The sequence below is a fragment of the Dermacentor variabilis genome, chromosome 5, assembly GCF_050947875.1.
Source record: "Dermacentor variabilis isolate Ectoservices chromosome 5, ASM5094787v1, whole genome shotgun sequence".
Taxonomy (NCBI): Eukaryota; Metazoa; Arthropoda; class Arachnida; order Ixodida; family Ixodidae; genus Dermacentor; species Dermacentor variabilis.
Window position 1 is genome coordinate 137851933 of NC_134572.1, and position 24841 is coordinate 137876773.

Here is a 24841-nt window from a genome sequence, read left to right on the forward strand (position 1 = left end):
TAAGATTTGCCCTGTATTCTGCTATCAAGCCCGCATATTTTACGCACTGAACATGTCTTAGACATGAGACATATAACCAACGCTAAAAAGACATTGCATGAGGCACACAAGATATGATGCTAGTCTGGAATATGTTTCCAGCCTAGGGTAGGCACCAACTAACCCAAATTTATTCTTTGATTATGCCTTAGACGTGCAGTGGTATTTTGTCAGGGTTACTTCTGTGTAACTGAAGTAGCAGACGTGATCAGTGCGTGTAAAGTGTAAAGCAATACATTTAGGTCCGCCTATAAGATTTGACAAATATAACAGCTCTAACGCATGCAACCACAAGGGAACAAGGACGAGACAGAAGCGCTGCGTCTGTGTTCTATGCTGCTTGTGTCTCTGTCAAGACACAAACACTGTGTTCGCATGCGTTAGCGCTGTTATATTTGTCAAATCAAGTAGGCACCAATCCACCCCGAACGAAGTTTTAAAGAACCATCTATGAGAGCACACGAATGGCATACGACAAACACAAAATTGCGCGTATTCATTTAAGAAGCTATTGTGATGTTCTGAAGCTTTCTATTTATGCTACTACTGTCACTCGCCGAGGTGGCTTAGCGGCTACGGTGTTGTGCTGCTAAGCACGAGGTCGCGGGATCAAACTCCGGCAGAGCCGGCCGCTTTTCGGTAGGGACGAAATGCAAAAGCGCCCATGCCCCCTGGATTGAAGGCAGGTGGTACAAAATAATCCGTAGTCCCCCCTATACGACGTGCCTCATAAGATCCTAATTACGACACGTAATACACTAGAATTCATTCATTTACTGCAGTTACTTCAACGACTCAAAGTTGCGCACTAATCACTTGCGAAACTTTCACTTAAATACCAAACAACACTCTTTTTTTTTTTGGTGCTGTGCATATGCATTGAGATAATTTTGGCGCGTTCGATGCATTTTAATACGCATAACGCTGCCTTAAACTTCTCAAGGACGGTTCTTAGAACCTGCTCTTCTTTGTTATCAGCCAATGAACTAAAAAAGAGCATTCACAGCGTCAACAGCTCAGTTAATAATGAAAGGACAAATAAAATGGTCATTTGAATAAGTTGGTCGTACTTGCTTCTCTTCTAGAGCGTGAATACATGCTGGAAGAGGAAAGTAAATCAGGAACTAAGCGAGTTGTGCGTCTCTAACTAGCTGCTATGTCTAGACTTTAATGCAAATTGGCCAGCTACATCTGGTCTGCCGTACTCAAGAGCAACTGAAGAGCTGTCATAGAACTGTTCAATTTTACGCCCTCCCCCCGTCCCTATCATCTGTATACAGTACAAGACATAAGTTTGAAATTGAAAGAAATCTTGGCGTTGCCACGATCTACGAAAAATAATGCGCTAAAAGAAAATTTTAAGTATATACCATGCAAATTCCCAAGCAATAGCTAAACTTAATTTAGTTACTGCACTTCAACACTGAATCTTTCTGTCATAATTTCTGCAATAAAACTTGACGAGCGACTCACGATCATTTCTGTAATGAGATGAAACAAAGGCTTTTTTTTTCTTTCTTTTTTTTTACTGAATGTGAGCAATACCAAACAAAAATTTAGAGTTCAAGCATATCTAGCAGGGTTTCCATCACTAATTGGATCGCTGCCTACTCAGTCGACTATTACGCTGGAAATAAATCACGTGTTCCCACAATAGTGACAGCCACAATCTCGCAAAGCCAGCAGCGGCAGGGCGCCGGCAAAAGAGGAATCGTCTACCACTACGAACGAGAAACAGAAGACATCGCTCTCACGCCATCTCTACTCAGCGTGAGTCTTTCCTTCCTTCCAACGCAACTAACCGCTCACTGATGCTCAAACGAAGCCGCATGAGTACACCACGCATCTCCTTCTCAACCTTGGCAATAAATGCGCGCTAGCGTAAATCACACATGACCGAGCGCCCGCGAATATCTGATGCAATTTCATTTTGCAGTGCTCCCCGCCCCATCCCTTCGGCCGAAGAGGGCTATTTTACGCGCAACACCAACGCTATACCACGGCTCCTTCTCGAGCTTTCCATTGTTGCCCATTTAATGCGACGTTTTATCGCCTTCCGCCCGCGGAACAAAACGCCAACGACATCAGGCCACCGGAGGAGCTTGTATAGCATCGACTCTGGCTTGCGTCAAGGCACCGAAGATCGCGGCAAGTACGAGCAGTAAAAAGAAAGAATGAGTGAATCGGGCACAGGGCGTCTGCCGCCTTCCTCAGAAAGACGACCCCGATGACGCAATGAAAAATGCTCGTGCTGCGTAAAGCTACACTCTCCTGTCCTCCTCTCCATTTTCTGAGCATTGTGCTCGGGTGTCGCAAGACACGCGTCCCGATGAATAGGGCGGGCGCATTCAACCAGTTTAAGCAGCGGGCGGCCTTTTCTTCTCGTCGAGCACAGCACTGGAGAGCTTTCCAGGCGAGCGCTTTACGACCGACAACTGCTCGACCTCCTCCGACTCCGCCTCTGCTCCTCTCGACTTTGCCTCTTCCGCCTTTATGGCTGCGATTGCCGGCTTGCATAGCGAGAACAGCCCCTTCACTGCTTCCTTCTGTTCCTTCGCTCGTTCACTTTTATTTCTTTGTTTCCAGCATCTGAGTTCAGGCACGAGCAGTCTATGATGGAAGCAGCCGTGGTATCAAGAAACATGCGAGCGAATCTTTGGCGTAAAAAAATGCTTTTATTTTTCAGAACCGTGTACGACATAAGTATGAAAGCGAGCTGTCTTGGACTTCTCCAATATTCGGTGTAGCGCCGAGATATATCGTGCAAGAGACCCGCGACATCAACGGCAGCATGTCATGCGCGTCTGTTCGGCCCGTTGAGGCCTGTGAATTATTGTGTTTCGCAAGCATTATCTGCACGGATTCTGCTCTTAATATTTTTGTTTGAGGCTAACGGCATGTTCAGAATGTGTTTGAACTTCGCTAATCCACTACCCTACGTGCGTGCTTTGAACACCATTTTCTCGGAGGCTTTTCTTTGTCTCTTCCCATTGTTTATTGTTGCCAGTGTGCTTGCTGCGTGGCTCCAAGTAACAGTAAATCTCTGATGCACTCATTGCAGCACTGTCGCAATGAAGATTTTCCTTTGCTCGTTATTCCATGAAATAATCCCTGCGACCCAATTCGCGCTATAGCTAAAGGAATCCGTGCGTTTATTAAAGTGATCTTAAATGCTTTGCCACATTGAGTTCACGACAGCATAACGCATCTGACCACTACAGTGTTCACCACATCATGCGGTAATGCAAAGGGCTAAATTTTTTTTCCGGGAATGAGGAGCTGATGTCGTTCGCAGACAGTACTAAAGGAAAAGTTTACAGCCCTTGGGGCTTTCCTTCTACAAAACAGTTAATCGTCACCTATCTTACGTGCCTTTCCTATCTGTAACGCTACTTGCCTCGTACTTCCAGTTCATGAAAGGCATGTGTATTATCAGGTGGCATACATTCTCTAGCGGAAATTAGCAAGCACTGGAGAGTCGCATGTTGATTCCTACACCTCTTTCACTCCCCATTCCCCTCCCCACGTGTAGGGTAGCAAACTGGACTCAGTATGGTTAACCTCCCTGCCTTTCCGTCTTCCCTTCTCTCTCTCTCTAGCAAGCACTCATTTTTCAAACAAAGAAACGCAGGGAAGACAGATGGGGGAGATAGATGACGCTTGGGACAAGATACGGCCCCAAAGACCGTAAACAATCTTTTTCATAGTGCGGGTCCGGCCACAGGCTGATGTAGAAGGGTCCCTTAGCTCGTGGAGCTTCGCATGTGATGTGTCTAAATTAGATATGGACAAAGATCATCGAGGTCACCATATCATAGTGCAGGCAGCACGGTGAAAAGGTGCGCCGTATCTAGGTGCGCTTATCTCCAACAGCGCGGTGGAAACGGGGAATACGACTACGAATTGGCTTGCTAGATGTCATGTCCATACTTTCTACAATCAGGTATTGTTTTCCGTTTGCCTACTTGCCGTGTAGATTACGATTTGAACATATATTATTTCTCTCTCTCTCTCTCTCTCTCTCTCTCTCTCTCTCTCTTTGAGCACAGCAGTTACAAAAACAACTGAAACAGCCGAGGAGGACACACATTGTGAAACAGTGGAAGCTTCATGCAGTAACTCGATTTCGCTGCCTGCCCGTATGCTCGCTTTTGAAAGGTCGTGCAACTTTCTTATGCACAAGAAGGTGGGGCTTAGTCACGGCTGCGTTCTCTCCTCTCTCTCTCCTCTCCACCGATTAAAACATCCTTGAAAAGAAGACAGCTTCACCACTTGGAATCATTTTTATGCGCTCCAAATTGAATACCTAAGAAATGCTACATGAATGCCTGGCCTATATTAGACATGAAATAGACGGGAACACCGGTGTTCATCATCATCATCATCAGCCTAGTTACGCCCACTGCAGGGCAAAGGCCTCTCCCATACTTCTCCAACTACCCCGGTCATGTACTAATTGTGGCCATGTTGTCCCTGCAAACGTCTTAATGTCATCCGCCCACCTAACTTTCTGCCGCCCCCTGCTACGCATCCCTTCCCTTGGAATCCAGTCCGTAACCCTTAGTGACCATCGGTTATCTTCCCTCCTCATTACATGTCCGGCCCATGCCCATTTCTTTTTCTTGATTTCAACTAAGATGTCGTTTACCCGCTTTTGTTGCCTCACCCAATCTGCTCTTTTCTTATCCCTTAACGTCACACCCATCATTCTTCTTTCCATAGCTCGTTGCGTCGTCCTCAATTTCAGCAGAACCCTTTTCGTAAGCCTCCAGGTTTCTGCCCCATATGTGAGTACTGGTAACACACAGCTGTTATACACTTTCCTTTTGAGGGATAGTGGCAACCTGCTGTTCATGATTTGAGAATGCCTGCCAAACGCACCCCAGCCCATTCTTATTCTTCTGGTTATTTCAGTCTCATGATCCGGATCCGTGGTCACTACCTGCCCTAAGTAGATGTATTCCCTTACTCCTTCCAGTGCTTCGCTACCTATCGTAAACTGCTGTTCTCTTCCGAGCCCGTTAAACAATACTTTAGTTTTCTGCAGATTAATTTTCAGACCCACCCTTCTGCTTTGCCTCTCCAGGTCAGTGAGCATGCATTGCAATTGGTCTCCTGAGTTACTAAGCAAGGCAATATCATCAGCGAATCGCAAGTTGCTAAGGTATTCTCCATCAACTTTTATCCCTAATTCTTCCCACTCCAGGCCTCTGAATACCTGCTGTAAACATGCTGTGAATAGCATTGGAGATATCGTATCTCCCTGTCTGACGCCTTTCTTTATAGGGATTTTTTTGCTTTCTTTGTGGAGGACTACGGTGGCTGTGGAGCCGCTATAGATATCTTCCAGTATCTTCCAGTATGCTGAGGTTTCGACTGAATCAAACGCTTTCTCGTAAGCAATGAAAGCTATATATAAGGGTTGGTTATATTCTGCACATTTCTCTATCACTTGATTGATAGTGTGAATATGGTCTATTGTTGAGTAGCCTTTACGGAATCCTGCCTGGTCCTTTGGTTGACAGAAGTCTAAGGTGTTCCTGATTCTATTTGCGATTACCTTAGTAAATACTTTGTAGGCAACGGACAGTAAGCGGATCGGTCTATAATTTTTCATGTCTTTGGCGTCCGCTTTCTTATGGATTAGGATTATGTTAGCGTTCTTCCAAGATTCCGCTACGCTCGAGGTTATAAGGCATTGCGTATACAGGGTGGCCAGTTTCTCTAGAACAATCTGACCACCATCCTTCAACAAATCTGCTGTTACCTGATCCTCCCCAGCTGCCTTCTCCCTTTGCATAGCTCCTAAGGCTTTCTTTACTTCTTCTGGCGTTACCTGTGGAATTTCGAATTCCTCTAGGCTATTCTCTCTTCCACTATCGTCGTGGGTGCCACTGGTACTGTATAAATCTCTATAAAACTTCTCAGCCACTTGAACTATCTCATCCATATTAGTAACGATATTGCCGGCTTTGTCTCTTAACGCACACATCTGATTCTTGCCTATTACTAGTTTCTTCTTCACTGTTTTTAGGCTTCCTCCGTTCCTGAGAGCCTGTTCAATTCTATCCATATTATAGTTCCTGATGTCCGCTGTCTTACGCTTGTTGATTAACTTAGAAAGTTCTGCCAGTTCTATTCTAGCTGTAGGGTTAGAGGCTTTCATACATTGGCGTTTCTTGATCAGATCTTTCGTCTCCTGCGATAGCTTACTGGTTTCCTGTCTAACGGAGTTACCACCGACTTCTATTGCGCACTCCTTAATGGTGCCCATGAGATAGTCGTTCATTGCTTCAACACTAAGGTCCTCTTCCTGAGTTAAAGCCGAATACCTGTTCTGTAGCTTGATCCGGAATTCCTCTAGTTTCCCTCTTACCGCTAACTCATTGATTGGCTTCTTGTGTACCAGTTTCTTCCGTTCCCTCCTCAAGTCTAGGCTAATTCGAGTTCTTACCATCCTATGGTCACTGCAGCGTACCTTGCCGAGCACGTCTACATCTTGTATGATGCCAGGGTTCGCGCAGAGTATGAAGTCGATTTCATTTCTAGTCTCACCATTCGGGCTCCTCCACGTCCACTTTCGACTAACCCGCTTGCGGAAAAAGGTGTTCATTATCCGCATATTATTCTGTTCTGCAAACTCTACTAATAATTCTCCTCTGCTATTCCTAGAGCCTATGCCATATTCCCCCACTGACTTGTCTCCAGCCTGCTTCTTGCCTACCCTGGCATTGAAGTCGCCCATCAGTATAGTGTATTTTGTTTTGACTTTACCCATCGCCGATTCCACGTCTTCATAAAAGCTTTCGACTTCCTGGTCATCATGACTGCATGTAGGGGCATAGACTTGTACCACCTTCAATTTGTACCTCTTATTAAGTTTCACAACAAGACCTGCCACCCTCTCGTTAATGCTATAGAATTCCTGTATGTTACCAGCTATTTCCTTATTAATCAGGAATCCGACTCCTAGTTCTCGTCTCTCCGCTAAGCCCCGGTAACACAGTACATGCCCGCTTTTTAGCACTGTATATGCTTCTTTTGTCCTCCTAACCTCACTGAGCCCTATTATATCCCATTTACTACCCTCTAATTCTTCCAATAACACTGCTAGACTCGCCTCACTAGATAGCGTTCTAACGTTAAACGTTGCCAGGTTCAGATTCCAATGGCGGCCTGTCCGGAGCCAGGTATTCTTAGCACCCTCTGCAGCGTCACAGATCTGACCGCCGCCGTGGTCAGTTGCTTCGCGGCTGCTGGGGACTGAGGGCCGGGGTTTGATTGTTGTATTCATATAGGAGGTTGTGGCCAAGTACTGCACCAGGGTGGCCAATCCTGCTCTGGTGAGAGAGTGCGTTACCGGTTCTGGTCACCGGGATCAGGCCGCACTCCAGGCCTGTTTGTGCAATTTTCTCAACACACGGGTTTTTTTTTTGTATTTTCCGGTGGAGAATTGCGCGGCACCGGGATTTGAATCACGGTCCTCTTGCACTAGAGACGGATACTCTACCGTCCCCGCAGGGGTTAAATTAAAAATTGAATTATGGTGTTTTGCGTGACAAAAACCACTTTCTGATTATGCACGCCGTAGTGGAGGACTCCGAAAATTTCGACCACCTGGGGTTCTTTAACGTGCACCTAATTCTAAGTACACGGGTGTTTTCGCATTTCGCCCCCATCGAAATGCGGCCGCCGTGGCCGGGGTCCGATCCCGCGACCTCGTGCTCGTGCCACACCGTGCTCGTGCCACACCTCGTGCTCGTGCCACACCTCGTGTCACACCGGTGTTATAGAAGACTAAAAAGCTAGCGTGTGGAGGCGCTCAGAGCGCGCTAAATTACGCGTTGGATAATGACTATGTATTTACACTAAAATGAAGCGAGAGAGATGACGATGAACTGTAATGACAATACCAGGTTTAGAGAAAGAATAAACCGCAGTAAAAACAACATACGCACGCAGGATGGCAAAATACAGCTTGAACGCTCGAAATCCACCTAGCTCAAGACTGGAGGAACGACCGACTGGGAAGTCAGATATGACGTGTTTGGAGGTAGTTCTTTTAAATGTAGCTCCCATGAAAATTCCTCATCCTATGCTGTGTTTTGTGGCATGCAGTGTGCGAGATCTCCTTTTCTTTGGGCCATTGAATCAACATCATCTTAATTTATTCTGTACATGATTACCGACAAGTAATCCCCTAGCTATCTTAATTATTTGCTCAAGCACAATAATTGTTTTCGAGTTAAGACCGCATGTGGTGTATGTGAACCAGCGCGGACCTCCAGATTGGTGGCACGAATCCGTCTGATTGACAAACGTCCACGAATTTGTATTCTGAATGACACATCCTATCGGACATGTGATTCTCTAGGCTTGCGGAGCTGTCTGTCTATAATTTCTCCCATAGTGCAGCAAAAGCCACAGAAAAGCATGACTTATCGGAAGCTGGACAGCCCTTATTCCAATCTGATTATGCTGCAACGAAGGATATATCATTCGTTTTTGCCAATTAAGCTTGGGGAACTCGCATCTGTCCTGCCCGAAAGAGCCTCTCATCGCGGCGCCAGAAATTACGGCTGACTCGGCGCTTTTTCGATGACACGGGAAACACGAGAAACCTCCCCGATGACCCCGGGAGGGGAGCTTCCAGTTACGGGGATTCCCCCCTTGAAGTGGGTGGAAAGAAAGAAAAAAAAAATGGCACCCGCTGGGCTTCAGTGGTGGGTGCCGCCAATACTGCTCCACACTCTGTGGCGGGCGTCGTTGCAGGCCAGCGGGCTCCTTCTTGTGCCGAACGTTTCCGTATATAACCTACATTCTGTACACCTAAAAGAGACAGAGTAAGGCAGGGTGGTTGAACCAGAAGCAAATTTCCGGTTTGCTGCCCTGAACGTGGGATGGGAAGAAACTCTAGAGTGTAAGAATAAAAGAAAAAAGAGAAGAGAGAGAGAGAAAAAAAGAAAACAGAAATAAGTACTAAAGGCGTTCACTGAGTACACCGAAGTTCGGTACAGCTTAATGTTCATGAATTTTCGTAACTAGCAGCCTGAGAGTGTGCAGTGTCCTCAGTGTTTGTGTTCGCTCTCACTTTAATAGGCTAGCGATATAATTAAAATGAATGGAGTTTGTTTAATATTATTATACGAAGAAAACACGCCTTTGGTCAAATGGCATCGGCTAACTTACCGTGCAGAAACGACGAGGTATTCTTCGGGCTCTTATGTTAGCAACGATAATTTTGTGTGATGCGTATTCGTTCACTTGCCGGTGAAATAATATTCTTATGTCGCCAAATATGCAGGTAGCCTGTGCAGGTCGACGTAGAGAATTAAACAAAACCTGAGTTGGTTAAAATAACGCCCCCATACTTAACTCTATAAAATCTATCATACGAATCTGAAATGAACACTCGCTTTAGATTGCGATACCCTAATATGAAAGTAGCTTATCCCACCAGACCACAATTCTTTTTCTCTCTCTCTCTCTTTTTTTTTTTTTTGCTGACGCACTATAGGAAATATCCACGTGACGTCACGTAAGCAATTTTGTCGTCCTATTCACAGTGATGTGCTGTTGGAGATAAGCGGATCGAAATATAACACACCGGTTTTCACCATGCTGGCTGTACGACAATGGTGACGTCAGTGTATACTTTCTATGTTCCGCCAACAACATTTCGGCTCACCAAAAGCAACGGAGGAAATGCAGCATTCTCAGAGCAACGTCCTCGTCTTGCAACGGTGTTTCGCGGAACACCAGTGCGCCGGCGGGAAGACCTGAGACCGGCTGATGGGGTCTACCCCCGACCCCCATCCTCCCTGTTAACTCATTTAACGGAAATCGATATATTCGACGGGGAAGAGATCAGAAGCCACCCTCTTCGATGCCAGAAGCACCACGTGTCCTGAAGGCAAGCTTTCAGCCTCGTCGGTAGTAGATGAAACCGCTGACCACTCTTACTCGCCCAGTGCTCTCAATCTGCCATCCCCGTCCCTTAGCACTATGCCTGGATTGTCCAAACAAAGCAGGCCGCGACCCTCAGAGAGCAAGAAAGACAGAAAGTGAGAAGAAAAAAAGGAGGAGGAAGGCAGGGAGGCTAACTAGGACCGATAAGCTGTTTTGCTACCTTACACTGGGGCCGGACGAGGAGGGTGGTTCTACAATGTAGGAGAGAATAGAGTCTGGAAAGAGGGACAAAGCGAGCGCCTATCTGCGAATGAAAACTTCCGGCCTGCATCGCACAACTTTTTTATGGAACTTTCTTTTTTCAATATAACAGTGTGGTGATCTGGTGGTGGCTGAAGCATGCTGCGGGAATCTCTAGAATTTAGCACGGGACTCACATTCGTGCTAAAATGCGCTGTGCCATTCAACACTACATGTTCAGTTCTTACGATTGCGATGTGCGGCGCGGCGTTTTAATGAGACAGCGCCGTGACACGTGACTGACACGTGTGCCTCAGAAAAGCGTGCTCTTGAACATTTTCCCGTGAATGCCTTGGCTGCGCTGCACTGTTTGTCGATAACATTCCTCTACAACTACTCGAAGGAGAGATATCTGCGACCAAGACAATCTTCTGTCTTTTGTCTGTCACCTTTGCTGTTTTATCTCTAAATCTCTGGACTTTTCATACCGAGAGCCGATTGTCACTCTGTGTGCATGCCGTCATGCATTTTTTTTCTAACAGTGTCATTCCTGATAGGGGCCTCATCTGAATATTTTCACTAGCTCTATGCGTAAACTGTTTTATAAAGTAGGCGGATTTTCTTAGGCGGGACAGCTAATATATTCGCGAGCATAGCATGGTATAAAGAAATGTTCCACTCAATACAATGTACTCAACGCTGCGTCGAAAAGGATTTGCATACAATCTTTCTTCCTTTCGAAAAAATCAGAAAGAAATAGCTGTGTTGCCAATGCACCTCGTTATGCTCAGTAATCATGGTCCAAAATGTAACAAAATAAGAAACTTTGCTCATCCCTCAAAATGTGGGAATCTATTTTAATGTGAAGCAGTTGCCCACACACTGCCCCTGAATACATGTTTAATATGCTTATTATGTGCATACAAAGCCACATGGAAAAAGCGATTATTTTAGTCCCTCCCTTCCATGATGATTTGTAAAGGAGCCCTGAAGGTAAAATAAATGAAAATAAATAAATGAAAATAAATAAATGAAAATAAATAAATAAATAAATAAACTTAAGGTATGGGAGACGGGTAAGAGTTGATGCGTTTGCTTAAGTGACGCTGCGCAGAAATGTTCACTGATAACATGTTGACGTAGTTATGCTAGAATTCGAAAGTTTGCCTTGGGCATTTCCTGCCTACTCGTTCCCTTGGCCGACGAGGTCGCGCGCTGAACCGAGTGATTTTGTAGCTGGTCTCTTTTTCTTTCTATCCCTTTATCCTCTGCCCCCGCGCTGAGTAGCCAACCAGGACTACCCCTGGTTAACTACCTATGGTTAACTACCTCTAGTCAACTTACCTGCTTTACAATACAACATTTCTTTCCTATACCTCGTCTCTTGTGTGATATTGTGCGGTGATAGTGACTGGTCATGATCACGTGTCTGTGCTGTCTCTATCTGTCTACGTTCTTATTATGACCTTACCTCACTCTTTCCACTGTGTAGCAAACCGAATTTCCGTTTCGGTTAACTTCCCAGCCTTTCTTCTTTGTTTCCCATCTCCCTCTCTTTCTCTCTCCTCTCTTGTATAAATTTTGATCAACTGACGGTTACGCTGATCGTAATGTACTCGCCTATTAGTCACAGTTCTTCAGTCCTGCCTCATTAATTCTCGTGCGCCGACGCTCAACAAGCCAGCCATTGACAGCTGTAGTGGCGAAATAAGGACAGGCAATTAGCGAAGGTGTTTGGTGCGCCGCACTCTGTGGTGAGGTACTGTTTACCCGGCTGCCCGTCTCTCCGTCGTCTTTGCGACAAATGATAAATAAACTTCCAAAGAAGCAAATCCAGCAATGCAGTGAAACAGTTCCGCACTCTTGTCAGTGCCTTATTCACGGAAACTGCACTCTAAACATTTCTATCATTTCGGGAGGGTGGAGGGGGGGGGGGGGGGCATATGAGGACCTCTTGAACATAATGTTGGCTAAATGCGAGCGCAATAAGTTCATACTTGCGACGGAAGTGCGGTTTCTCTGGAGATAGCAATGTACTCGTTCGACTCTCGGAAGTAACATTTTATCGTAAGCGATTGCATCAGGAAAAGAAGTCCTGGAACAACAATATAATCAGTATATTTTTTTCCGAGTCTTTTGCATTTTCAAAAGGCTAGGAAAACGTTCCCTCACTATCACTTCTTTATGTAAGCAGCACGGCTCCACATTGCATTAATTCAGGACGGCCTCCGAAATTTCAGTCTTGATGAATGGCAGTGTTTTGGCACCAAACGGACCAAGAGATCTGGCGCGCTGCCACCGCAGGCTTTGTCGGCCTAACGTGTTGGATGGGTGCTCACGAGTCCAGCAGCTTAAACTTAACTCCAGATTCGAATAAGCTTCATCATTCTCAACATCCTCAAAGAACTCCCACGACAGACGAAGGTTGCTTCGCGCAGCATGCACAGCGACTGTATACGAGATAACCTAAGAGGAGAACGGAGGGAAAGATCCCTGGAGAGACACTACGAAGGCACATCAGTCACTGTCCCTAAATCCGGGAAATTGAGGATTGACGATAACACAGGCGCCAGGCCTGGCGCGTTACGTCTCTTAGAGAACCCCTGTTCTATTGAAAAATGTACGGCCATCTGTGCGGGGCCGTAGCATGTGCCACTAAAACGGACCATTTCATGGAAACTTGAGCGCTCCGTTCGGTAAGTGTGCAAAGGCGTACTTAAGAATTGGTGCGCCGCATCTCTTCTATAGTTCCATCATAAATGGGGCGCACAAATAAGATCACTACATCCACAATAGCTGAGATACATCAATATTGTTGCTGCTGTTGTTGTGTTTCATCCTTAGATGTCCGCGTCAGACACCGTCTAGTATACTTTCTTTTCCGCTGAAGCCAAAAGAAGTTTGCAGTTATTTGCGAAATTAACATCGCACTCCCAAAGAAGCCGGAAACATGACCGGGGGACTGCTCGTAACCGTATACTAGAAACCGGTGGGTGTCTGGCGGTGTAGATCGGACCACGCGCCTACCGCAGACAAGCCAGGCAGTGCTGCTCACTGAGCCAGGTTGGGTCCTATCAGTGAAATACACCTAAAACGCCAGATGCAATTATGCATTGATGAACGGAAGCTAATTTCATCCGCGTGTAGCAGCATTTGGAATTATTTGTGTTCTTTGACACCCGCTGTTCATGCTTTGAAAAATTACTACAGTGCAAAGCGGATTGACAATGCGCCACATGGTAGAACGCTTTCGCTTTCCGCAGCCTCAGAGCGATTGTGGAAGGTGGTCGCACTTTAAGAATAATTTTGCACCCTTGGGGCTTATCGTGACGCCAAGCAATAATTTTTACCTATTTTGCATGCCTTTCCTTTCCTTAACACTGCGCCGCCCGATACTTCAAGGCTACGAACGGCATACGCGTCACCGGCGTGACATTAGCATTCTCGACAGGAAAGTATAGTGACCGCCGAGTTTTCAAGAAAGGACATGCAAGCAAGGCAGATAAATATTATTACTCGGGGACAAGATACACACAAACAGGCGTACTCTTTTGCAATGCAATTACTTTCTGCGGACTACACCGACCGCTCTTGTACTGTCGATATGCCTAATATCTCTACGTTAAGTAAGTCAAAGCCGACATAGCAGGAAGCTCTTAAAGGTGGGTCAGCCCCTAGCATATCTTTTTTTCCATAGATCTGCCAGTGGACCTCAGTCACTATGTCTTTCTGCTTCTGAACACGCGGTCGACGGTTTGATTCTCTGCCGCAGCGGCCGCATCTTGAAAAGCGAGGAATGCAAAAATACTCGTGCACTTAGATATACACTCTTCAAAATGTTCGCACACTGTTGTGCTGGTCTCGTCTCAGAACAATAATCGTCATCTGCCTTGCTTGCGTTCCCTTTCTTGAAAGCTCTGCGCTCGCTACTTTCCTGTCGAGATAACGCACATTTCCTGTCGAGATAATGCTGATAACGCGCATGCCGTTCTTGACCTGGAAATAGCGGGCTCGCAGCGTTAAAGAAAGGAAATGCGGGCAAGATAGAAGATTATTTATACTGGGACAAGATAAGACCCGAAGGGTGCAAACTTTTTTAGGAGTGTATATATGCGCACGTTAAGAAACCCAGGTGGTCGAAATTAATCTGGAGTCCCCCACTGTAGCATGCCTCATTATCAGATCAAGGTTTTGGCCACGCAATGCCTAAGAATTTATATTTAATCTTAGAACTCTAGTGGTGCAAATTAATTTTGAACCCTGCACTACGGCGGCCCTCATTCACTCAATGTTGTTTTGTGACGTTGAACAGTCGAAATCAGCTCCTTCCCGCGACAACGGTCACCGGCTACAGGCAGGTCGCAGTCTTGGAGCATGATTCCTTGAGACACTGCGGAGACGATACGCTTGTCCGTGTGTGCTTGGTCCCCAGCGAACGTTTGACCCTGTTGCCAGGGGCCATAGTATTTTCTCGCTGCTATACGCTCCATTCCCTATTGTGAAAGACGTCAACATTATTTATCTTTGTGCCAATGAGTGCATGGTCATATTACTCAACTTCGGAAACTTCTTTCGTAAGTATACACAAACTCAAAAGAGACTCGAGGACACGTGACCCTTAGTCTCAACTGAAGGAAATTGCTTTTGGCTGCCAATTTGGTCGATCTCAAACAATTTCGGCAGCTCCCGGTGCAGCCAAGCAGCACCATCCGATGCATGCAGCACAATGGCCGATGCAGCGATGCATCGCAAGGACCTGCCATTGCTGTCATAGCTCAGAGACCTGGGAAACACAGGAGAAACTCTTCACCAAGTCGGTGTAAACATATGACGCAGTAGCTGGGAAAACGAAACAGCCCAGAACGTATAATGAAGGTTTTACAGTGACGGTGTTCAGTTCAAACGGTACTACTATCGGCCGCAAGACTGAGATAGGCGTTTCCTTGAACGTGAGTTGATTAGACCACTGAAACCTGTACGCTTACCGAGGCTTAGCAGTTCTTCGAGTGTGTTACGGATGTCCCCGTGGCAGTGAATTGCGGCTACGGGAAAAGAAAAATGTTATCAAAACACAGAAGATTTTATGCCTGTAGCGTACACGTCATCCTAGTGAGGCAAGTCTTTTCAAACTCTGTACTTGGCCACAACTCTAAGGGGGGTCTCCGTCTCCTTTTCTAAGCGAATGATTTTTTTTCCAATGGTGCCTTTTGAACGTGCATCCGCTATTACGAACAGTGGCATTTCTGGTGATGCGTAACGTAAAGAACATGTGCCCAGTCATGTGTATTTTTGTCCCTTTGAAACTAAAGCCATGCGTGCATCGAAATATGTGCGTAATTATGTTGCGTTTGTGTGATCTCGTTGCGTTTGAATAAACATTACATTATATTTGCGTCATTATAGTTACATTTGCACAAATTTACATTCTATTTGCGTCATTTTGTACAAAAATTTTATTAAGTAGTGTCATGTTTGCATAACATTTGCTTTAATATTTGCGAAGTGTTCAAACAGAGCTTCGCCTAGCGCCAATTCCAGCGTAAGCGTAGGATTCGCTTAGTTATGCATCTCACTCATATATCCACCCTTTTCATGATTCGTAAGCGCGCTTCGCTGCATTGCAGATTCGCCCAACTAATGGCGGAATGGGTCATCGTTCAGGATGAATTGCCCAAGCTGGGGCTTCTCTACTGCACATAGTTTCATTACAACAGCCACGTCAACATTTCCTACGTCGAAGCACAAGCAAACTGTCCTTGTATGCGCTGTTTGCAAAAGGACTACACCGCCATTAGTTAGACAAATAGCCTCGCAGGAAATCTAACTTTACAACTATGAAACGGGTCTTAAATGCTGGGCCTTAGATAGCTCAACATGTAATAAACAGCAGCAAAAGGTTTATTTTCAGTCGAAGGCGTGTTGCACGCGTTTCGTTGGCAGGCTGCCGGCATTGCTCAAGATGTGCGTAGTACTTTTTAGCATTGACGGCTAGCGAGTAACCCTGGACAAGCCAAGTGAGAGATTGGGGAGGTTGCGCAATAAGTAAATGCGTGTAAACTTAGAATGCAATTTTCTCACTGCACCCAAAATGCACTCAAAAGTTGCCAGCTTGCTGTGGGACGCGTACTGTGCAACATGCTATGCATAATATAAGCTTCCTGAGTTCCTGACGTCTCGCTTACAAGTTCACGCTTATTTCCCGTTTATTTCCCGTTATTCATCTTGTCGTCTTGTATTCGTCTGTTTAATAACTTGCTCTGGAATAAAACGCCCTATTTCAACTAAGCTACCAATCATTTTGCTCCATTACTGTAGTTTGTTTCCAGTATCACGGCACCTCAAGCTACGACAATTCAGCTAAAAAGAAAGAAAGAAAAACAGCGCCATCGTGGAGATAAGGGCTTCGCCCCCAGGCCGTAAAATTGGCCACCGCGTACACCAAGGAAAGCTCAATCCCGTTAAACCTCTCACTGACGCTTCAGCGATGGTTGATGGTGATGCTGAATCGATGCCGTAGACTCGACTTTACGCTCCTTATCCACTCGGGCATCATCACTCCGTGAAGCGGCGTCGGCACTGAAAGGCTCATGAACGCAGAGCCGCCGTTGAAGCGATAGCGCAGTGGATCGCGAAGAGCTTTAGCGACCGCCATTAGCGCCGCGCCTGGCGGGTATATGGAGGCATCGCTGCAATGGAAGCGAAGCAATCGCCCAAGTGCGCATACATGTGTGTGTGTGTGTGTGTGTGTGTGTGTGTGTGTGTGTGTGTGTGTGCGTTAGCGTTTGCATGGTGTTTGCATTTTTGTTTAGAGGAGAATGAGTAGGACAACCTGTAACACTGTAGAAGCGATGATATTCAGGAGATTTAAGATCGTGGCCGGTCAGAAAAAGAACACGAAGCGAATAACGTGCTCTGCTATCGCGGTCTTTATATTTCTGTAGAGCTCGGCGGCTCTCCCGGCGCTTTCCGCATCCGACGCCAATAAGGACAACGGTGGCGGGAACTGTCATACAAAGAGCTGCCGCCGTAGTTTTTAGCCTATGTGGTCCAACGGCTGAGAGCGCAGCGCGGAGTTATAATATTTCCACCATTGTATACAAGATCCGCAGCCCCCCGAGGACCACCCTAACTACCATTTCCTTCCCAACCCCGCCACTGCAAACGAAGTTTTCCTCGTGTTTGCGCAGCTTTTCTGCTTCCATCAGCTATAAAAGCCCGCGACGGGGGCGGGACCGGCATCGATATGCGTAAGCACCTCACGTGCGAAGCGCCTCGTCGCGTGTACGTTTGGCGGCTCCTGTTACTCGTTTGCCTGCGTATGCAGTCACAGCCCCTTGCGTGGGGCGCGAGCAGTTGTGAAAGCCGCGTGGCTCGCGTTTCCCGCTGCACTTTTCCTTTCACGGTGGTTTCTCTGTTACCCGCAGGGCGGTTCTCGTGGACACGTTCGATCTCGCATTCCGCAGTGCGGCCGATACTGTAGCGAACAATACCACCTCCCGTCTGATGGCCGAATGCTTGCCGCTGAAGAGAGGCTCCAAACACAGGTTTCAGATCGAAGAGCACTTCCAACAGGAGCTGAAGTGCCAGCGGGTGGTTCGCGTCACATGGGGACAATGGGAATTTTTCCTCAAATTACAGGCCTTCCCGCGTGAAATACGTCAGCGCGTTTCCGCTCTCGTCCGCGTTTCATGGCGCTTTTCACCCATATCCTCTTTCAGTGTCCTTTGTGTGTGTATGTGCGTACGTGCGTGCGTGCGTGCGTACGTGTGTGTGTGTGTGTGTGTGTGTGTGTGTGTGTGTGTGTGTGTGTATGTGTGTGCGTGTGTGTGTGTTCTGATTTATTTTATTCTAAATTTTATTCTGATAAACTAGATTTATTCAGAATAAAATTTATTTACGAGTTAGCGCTTGTCCTGTGCTTCTGTGTATATCTTCTGTCTCGTATTGGAATTGCGCTTACCAGCATTCAGTTAATAAAGCAGAGGTAGTTCAGGTCGGCTACCCTGCACGTGGGGAGGGGTAGTGAGATAAAACAGAGAAAGAGAGAGAGAGAAACAGGGACAAGCACAAACAAACCGCGTACACTATATAGCGGTAAAGGGCAGCGTTCTTAACGTCTATTGTGAAGGTCCGTAGACCGCAGAAATCTTAGCAACACGAATAAGGCCTTCTGCGCGGATGTTCTTTGGGAGCATTGGCCTCGAGCTTTTAGTTCTGATAGTCGACAGTTGTCCAACTGGTCCATCACTCTGCACATCACTTGCCTGTCGGCACTATATCGCGGGCACACACAGATAATGTGTGCTAGCCTCTTTTCACAAGGGCATGCGTCGCACGTGGGGCTGTTGGCCCTTCCAATAAGGAAAGCATAAGGCTTGGTAAACACAAAGCCTAGCGACAGACGATAGAGCATAGTCTGTTCACGTCGTTGCAGCCCAGCTGGTAGATGCATCTGTTTGTCCGGAGACAACGAACATAAACAACAGCTGGTGGAAATGTTCTAGTCGCCCAGGGGACTAGAACTAGGGGGGTACATTCACGGGACATCAATTGCAGCCAAGCCACAACGTCTGTACGCGGAAACGGGATCAACGCACATTGACCGCTTTCATGCGCACATCGGGCGGCTTCGTCGGAGTGTTCATTCCCGCTGATGTTGCAGTGTCCTGGAAGCCGTTGAAATATTATGTTGGGTCTCTTGTCCTGGTTGCGATGATATATCTCTCAAATTCCTGAGGCCAGTTGTTCACTGGGTCCGTGGCGCATTGACCTTTGTATGCAATGAAGGGCTGCCTTGGAATGACTAAAAGCTGTCCATTGTTGCAGAGGTTCCTGAATAATGCCATCAAGTGCAGCACGGAGTACCGCAAGTTCAGCGCCCGTCGAAGTGGTGACACGTGAAGTTTTTAACTTAACTTCTGCAGTTGTTGCCGGGATGACGACTGCAGCAGTAGAGCTGTGGAGTTTTACCGAACCAACTGTATAGAAATGTTAACGGAATCTGTGGATATTTTAAATGTATTCCAAAACTGCTTACTTCAAAGCTTGCAACGGCGCTATAGCTTTCTTTTAAGTGCCTGAAATTGTCAGTTGTACTTGCGGCCGGAATAGGGGTAGCGGGCGAGAATTGCGTCGGCAAGCATGAATGACATATTATAATACTTTTGGCAAAAGTTGAACATGCCATCATTGCTGTCAAGCACGCAAGATAGTTTGAGGGAATCCGAGTCACGTGTCGGATATGTGCTCTCAGGACATCTGTACCAATGTATACTGTCGAAGGAGAATCTCTGGCAATGTCTATTGTCGCAATCTGTGACGTAGATTTCGGGAGACCAAGACGAGTTCTGAGGGCTTGGGCTTGCACATTCTGAAATCTGCGGATATTTGTAGCGCAAGTATTTCTTAGTACAGGCAAGCTGCACCTCAGTGAGGCCAAAAATGGCGCTTGATATAATTGCAACATTCATGGTACTGTAGCGCCGCAGGACTTCCTGTCGAAAAATTCGAGAAGGTCCGCAATGGCCGCCAAACGTTTTGTCAAGTACGAGATGTAAGTGCTCCAAGACAAGTCTCTATCAATGATGACGCCAAGAAATCGATGCGTTAACCTGCAAGGTACGCGGCCATCGCTTCGCAAGTGAAAGCATCGAGTGCACACTTCTCAGGGGACCGCTCTAGACCTTGCCTTCGTAAATATGTTGAAACGACCGTTGAAGCCTATTGAAGTCCTGAGCGGACTTGTACACGTATCACTTCTCAAGCGCATGTGCAAATGTCGTCTCTATGTACGAAGAGTTGTACGGTTTTCGGTCAGGAATCGGCGAGACCAAAGAGCGCCAGGCTGAATAGGGTAGGGCCAAGTACTCCGCCTTGCAGTACACCACGACTGCTATAGCTAGATGTTGATCCATCCCCATTCAGAATATAAAAAGATCTTCCATTCAAATGGCTGCGTATCCAGTGAAAGACGTGTCCACCAAGCCCTACATCTTCTAAGGCATCCAGAATTGCATGATGATCTACATTGTCGTAGGCGCCTCTAACATGAAGGAATAAGGCCTCAGTGATTCGGTTCAGGCGTTTCTGGTGCTGTGCATGCGTTACAAGGCCAGCAACGCTATTTATTCACGAGCCTCCGCATCGAAAGCTAGCCATTGCAGTAAAATTCTAAGTACCATTCTAACCTTGTAAGAATCATTCTCCCTATTGCCTTGCCGACGCAGTTGGCCAGTGCTCTTGGGCGGTAAGATGACAATTCTAAGGGCGATTTGCCAGGCTTGTGGAGTGAAACAAAGCGACTGGATTTCCATGTAGGGATCAAGCTGTCACGCCATGATGCGTTGTATACGCCAAGAAGTGCATCTCTGGCCTCTTCACCAATGTTCGCAGGCGCAGGGTATGCGATACCATCGGGTCTTGGTGACGAAGTTACACAGTTCACAAGAAGCCTATGGCTAGTTAGCTGTTTACTGTGTTTAAACTGCTGTAAGGGCGTTCATGCACCTTCGTGCTGCCTTTGGGTGCCCCCAACTATCATATTACAAATAATTGATTGATTGATTGATTTCGCAAGAAAGAGCTTTTCGTATCATGCATTTCATCAAATGGCTTGTAACGAGCATCGCTGCACAGGACCCAAAGTTATAATAATAATTCTAAAACTTATTTGTTCTTCTACTAAAAGCAACCATGCTACATCAAGGCTTATTGTAAAGCACAACTTATTACAACCTCACTCAATTTCGCAAGCTACGCGAGGTCTAGCTCGTTGCCAACATTCTTCATCTTATCAATCTACACGATGAAATGTCTCGAAAGCAAGTGTATTTGTGGCACGCAGATCTACCAAGCTCTCGTGGGCACGTAGACGTTTGCAGGGTGATGCTCGCAAAGAAGATGCGATGCCAAAGCGGAAGGGAGGAAAATAGATGTGGCGGAGCAAACGAGTCCCGCGGAAGCGGGCGCGTGCGTTTTGGTAGCGCCAAGAAAGCGCTGGCATTGATTGCCCGCAATTACCCGAGACAGCTCAAGTAAGCAAACAAACACCGAGACACAATGCACGCACGCGCGTGCGCGAGCTTCGCGTGGGTGCGCTCGTGCCATTAACCTCCCACTGGGCGCAGTGTACGAGTGCTCAAATAAGCTCCGTTTCTCCACTTTCTGCACGAAAGCGGGCTAGTTCCGGAGAAGGGAATGGGAGGAAAGCACCGATCGAATCGACAGAGACGATGGCAATCATGGTGCAGGTCTGAAAAACACGAGCGAGCAAACGCGACATAAGCGCGACGATTCGCTTGAGCGACTCTGAGCGGTCTATACACGCTTATATATGCAAATATGACCGTTTTCGTCCTGTCGTGTACAACGCGCATTGACAACAATCGGCCAGCTCTGCTTGTCTGTAGAGGCAACGAATTTCGTGCATGTGTAAACACGAGCGCTAGACAGTCACAGCGAGTTAGTTTCTCGTTCATTGTAGCCAGCGTTATCACATGTTGTCATACCAACTGTATACTCGTGTAATTAACAGCAGTGCCTACACGCAGGTGCTATTCGACGACATTTTCATTCTGTAGGGAAGTCAGGCCAACTTCGCTGCTGGGCACAGCGTTCACATCATCGACGGTCACAATCTGCTCGTTTTATTGCGCTTTCGAAAACCATGCTGTCAGTCGTTCACTGGCACATGCTCCAGAGTCACTCACATGCTTCAGTGAAATCGCGTATTCTGTGCCGCTGTCCTTGCGCAGTAACGTTCTTGCAAATTATCTTGCTTCGTTTACCAGGGACGTGTAGGACAACGTCTTGAGCGTACTTCCGTAGTTATTAAAGGGTATTGAAGGTCATCCTTCTTTTATTTACATGTCAAATATAAGAACTGTTAGCCCGTGTGCGCATAGCGGCGGCACGATTTTCTTGCAGTTTTAGAGAGAGAGTATAAGAGTGGCGTTGGCAAATGAATATGCAGAAGACAAAGATAATGATTAACATCCTGGCAAGGAAACAAGAGTTCAGTATCGCCAGTCAGCCTCTAGTGTCTGTGAAGGAGTACGTTTACCTAGTTCAATTACTCGCAAGAGACCCTCATCATCAAAATGAAATTTACAGAAGAATAAAAAGGGGTTGGACTGCATACTGCAGACATTGTCAGATGCTGTCTCGAAGCTTGCCATTATCATTCAAAAGAAAGGTGTACAATAAATGCGTTCTACCGGTGCTAACATATGGGGCAAAATCTTGCAGATGGACAAAGAACCTCTAGAACAACTTAAGGATCCCGCAAAAAGGCGATGGGACGAAGAATGTTAAGCGTAATATTAAGGAACAGGAATAGAGTGGTGTAGATCAGAAAGCAGATGGGGATATCCTATATTCCAATTGACATTAAGAGAAAACAATGGATCTGGGCTGGTCACGTGATGCGTAGGTTAGATAACCGATGGAGCATTGGGGGCCAAAAGAAAGGAAGCGCCGTCGACAATGCCAGAAGACTAGGTGAGGTGATGAAATGAGGAAATTCGCATCCGCCAGTTGGAATCGGTTGGCGCAGGCCAGGGGTAATTGGAAATCGCAGAGATATGCCTTCGTCCTGCAGTGGACATAAATACAGGCTGATTATGATGATTCCTCACCCAATATCTAAAACGTTGAGCATGACGAGTAATCATTGTCACCGGGAGCATCGATAGCCTAACTCACTGGGGTGCTTATCATCGAGACAGCGACATGCCAACGCAGCCTCCCCCAGCTCCCTACAGCACCTCTCTATGCATGATTTCCCTCTTCGTCATTGTAGGACATCTCCCACGTTTTCGTATGGTACTGATAACTTTCGTTGGAATGGTCACACAAATCTTTCTTGCTTTTCCCTCACGCCGCAGTAGTCGTTCGAATCTCTTGGAGGTTTCACATAGACACGTAGAGATTTCTTGAGAACTTCCTCAGCATGTTCATTAAACTGAATAATTCTTAGCGCTAGTTGTAGCGGTATGAGGCCTTAACCCTAAACGGCGGCCCCCGAATAGTGGTCACCCCCTTTGGGCTGCCGCCTGGGAGAAGGAGACGCGAGGGTGCATCTTCGAGCGACGCTTAGAGCGCGCGCTTTGTGGCAGGCCTGGCAGGGCGCACAGGAAGCAGCCGCTGCACCAGGAACCGTGTCGAGACAAATGACGGCGGCGCGAGCACGGCGTCGCAGAGTGAAGGGTAGAGGGAGAAGGGGGGAGGGGGGAGCGCTTTCTCGTCGCCGGCTTGACAGGCGAGGCACAAAACAAACAGCGTCTCCTCGCCGAGGGCTTCGCGAACCGCCTCAAAGAAAGCAGCGACGCGTGGCCGAACCGCAGTCGGCGCCCCGGTGTCAGCCATTGTCTCCGCCCAGTTTGGTAGACGCCGCACAACAACGAAGGAAGCCGAGAGAAAGGCGTGTAACAGGCGTGTAAGCTGGCGGGCAAAACGAATTGGCACTAGTGCGCTTTTGGTCGGGCCCGAGAAGCCTGGGAAAACCGCAAGGAGAGGGAGAAGTGCTTATTTCAGGAAAGAAAACAGTTGCTGGGGTAGGCTTCTTCTTCTTCTTTTTTTTTTTTTTCGAGGCCGATGCCGACAGTTTTGTGCGCTTAGAGCCAGAATTTTAACGTTCTAGAACGTAAATCGTTTTTCTGAAATTATCGTTTGCAGTCGCTGACATAGCCACGTAGCTTATGGTAAATTTTATGCCTGTGTCTCGAACCACATGCGGGTTCCTGAGCAAACAGTCCGCGACATTAATTGTTAACATCGCTTAATCCATCTAGGTCGCTCAGCTAGCCAGGTAAAGCTCTTGCTTGGGCTAGTTGGTTAATGCTTGAATGAGTAAAGGCAATGCGCAAAAGACCAGGACTGAAGGACACAACCGACAGGACGCCCCGGTCCTGTCGTTTGTGTCCTTCTTCAGCCCTGGTCTTCTGCGCCTTGCCTTCACTCATTCAAGCACCTAGCCAGAGAGTCAGCGAAGACGTAGGACAACGACGGCAAAGACGCGGTGCGGAGATGTAAAATGGGTCAGTCTGTGAGGGAGCGATTAAATGTTTGAATTTAAAACTAATGGAACAGACGAAGAGAGTGAAAACAATTAAGCTATATGAACGGACAGTTAAACAGGGCTTCCCTGGGGGTTAAATGAATTCATAAACTTACGGGCTCCATTGGACGGGCTTTCTCTTCGACATGCGTCATTATTTATTGTGCTTGTCATCTACCCTACGGCGAGACAGTTTCTGGACATTCTGCTGCATCCGGGCACCCTCCTCTCTATACAGAGCACCATTGTTTCCTTACAGCTACAGCAATTGGGTTGCAGGTTATTATTATGAAGTGCTACGGAGGGTCAGCACACTAACGTGAAGTATATGAGGTGCACACGCACGAAGCTTTGCTTGAACAAACCATTTTCATGAAGCATCAATAACCACTTGCCCTTAGGATATTGCCACGGCTGCGAAAATCCCTAGTGTTGAGTACGGGGTGAATTGGCATTTCATGTTCAAACTGGTACAGCGGTAAAAATCAAAGGCATTGTTCCCTGGGGCTCTTAGTTCGTATTTCTTTATCAGGATTGGCAGCGTGGTTATAAATTATTATTCAAGACATGGTGCCACCTCACAAGCACATTCGGAAC